The sequence below is a fragment of the Lolium rigidum genome, chromosome 6, assembly GCF_022539505.1.
Source record: "Lolium rigidum isolate FL_2022 chromosome 6, APGP_CSIRO_Lrig_0.1, whole genome shotgun sequence".
Classification (NCBI taxonomy): domain Eukaryota; kingdom Viridiplantae; phylum Streptophyta; class Magnoliopsida; order Poales; family Poaceae; genus Lolium; species Lolium rigidum.
Genome location: NC_061513.1, coordinates 244,398,121 through 244,400,382, shown reverse-complemented (window position 1 = coordinate 244,400,382; position 2,262 = coordinate 244,398,121).

The window sequence follows — 2,262 nt, the reverse complement described above, 5'->3', positions numbered from 1 at the left end:
ACTAGTAGGAAAAGCCTCATCGGTGGCGCACCAAAACACATTCCGTGGCGCATGGGTGGTGCGCCACGAATTCTCGCCACAAAAATAAGGATTCTGTGGCACACCAGCCAATGCGCCACGAAAGCTTATTTCGTGGCGCACCGGCGGTGGTGCGCCACGAAACAGAAGTCTTATTTCTGTGGCGCACCACCGCCGGTGCGCCACAGAATTTTTTTAAAAATTTCAAAAAAAGTGGCGGCCAGATCTAGATCTAGATCTAGATCTGGGGCCGCCGAATTTTTTTTTAAAATTTTTCTGGAAGGTCACCGGAGGTTGGTGATTGGTTGCGTGGGTGGGGTGGGTGGGTGGGTGGTTGGAGGATGAGGCCGGCTGGAGGAGGTGGTGGTGGAATAGGAGGAGGTGGAGGTGTAGGTGGTGGTGGTGGTGGTGGTGGTGGTGGTGGTGGTAGAGGAGGAGGAGGTGGTGGTGGTGGTGGTGGTGGTACAGGAGGAGGTGGTGGTGGTGGTGGTGGTAGAGGAGGTGGTGGTGGTGGTTGTTGTTGTCACCGGAGGAGGAGGAGAAGGTGGTTGTTGTGGAGGAGGTGGTCGCCGGAGGAGGTCGCCGGAGTAGGTCGCCGGAGTTGTTGGTCGCCGGAGTAGGTCGCCGGAGTAGGAGAGGAGAGAGGAGAAGTGGAGAAGTGGAGGAGAGGAAGAGAAGAGGAGAGGAGGAGAAGTGGAGAAGTGGAGAAGTGGAGGAGAGGAAGAGAAGAGGAGAGGAGGAGAAGGGGAGAAGTGGAGAATGGGAGAAGGGGAGAAGTGGAGAATGGGAGAAGGGGAGAAGTGGAGAAATGGGCGCCAGAAATTTCAAATTTCGAACGTTATTTCTGTGGCGCATGGGCACTTGGTGCGCCACAGAATTTTTTTTTCTTTTTTTTTGTATTTTGCAGCAAAAAATCTTTAACTGCCCGTAACTTTTTACTCTTTTCGAATTTGTAGATTCTAAAAATTGTCCAACCGGGCAAGCCCGGGTGAATTCGAATGTAGATTTTTCGTGGGAACATTTTGATATATTATGCGTTTTTTTTCGAGTTCGTATGCAACCAGAAATCCAGTTTGATGATTTTCCCACGAAATTTTGCAAAAAAAGTCGAAATTATTGTTTGTTAATTCTCAGTGGTAAAAGATGACATAATACATAGGCATCTTGAAGGGATTTATTTTTTGAAAATTTTATCTACTTTTTTTATTTTTTACAGAGGTTAAAAAGGCGATCCACGGGGGGGGGGGTGGAGTTGCATGTAACTCATGTGCGCCACAGAAATAAGGCTTTCGTGGCGCACCATCCCACGTGCGCCACGAAAGTCTTAATTCGGTGGCGCACCGGGACCGGTCGCGCCACGAAAGTCTTAATTCGGTGACGCACCGGGCCGGTGCGCCTACGGAATGTCTTATTTCGTGGCGCACGTGATATCGTGCGCCACGTAAGTAGTGAAACCAATGATTGGGGCTGGCCCCACCAAATTTCTGTGGCGCATGGATCCCTAGTGCGCCACAAAATTAAGCTATTTCTGTGGCGCACCGTGTCTGGTGCGCCACAAAATAACTTTCTATGGCGCATTTTTGGTGGTGCGCCACAGAAATAAGCTCCGCCTATAAGGGTTTTCCTACTAGTGCCACCTCGATCTCACATGTGACTGCTTCTCGGTGGGCGGTGCGCCACGCCATGTAGAACATCTATCAAAAGAGGAGAGCCCGATGACGCTACCGACGCCTCAACCTTGATAGCACCGGCCTGTTGCTCCGCACCGAGATGCGCCACGTGCAAGATTTAGCGGATGCGCCAATTTTAGAGATATGTCATAATCGTTGTAACAAATTTCAACGTGATGATGATTTGATCCTGCACTCGGCCTTGAACATAAGTACTAGTACAGTCTCACAATTTTTTTATCATTATACTTTGCGAGATTTAGCGGACGCGCCAAATTCAGAGATAGATCATGATCATGGTAACACAATTTTCAATGTAATGATGATTTGATGTTGCACTCGACCTTGAACATAAGTACTAGTACGGTCTCACAAATTTGTATCATTATACTTTGCAAGTTTTAGTGGATGCGCCCATTTTGAGGTAGATCATGGTCATGGTAACAAATTTTCAACGTGATGATGATTTGATGTTGCACTCGGCCTAGAAGAGAAGTACTAGTACGGTCTCACAATTCTTTTTATCATTACACTTTGCAAGATCTAGCGGATACACTAATTTCAGAGATAGATC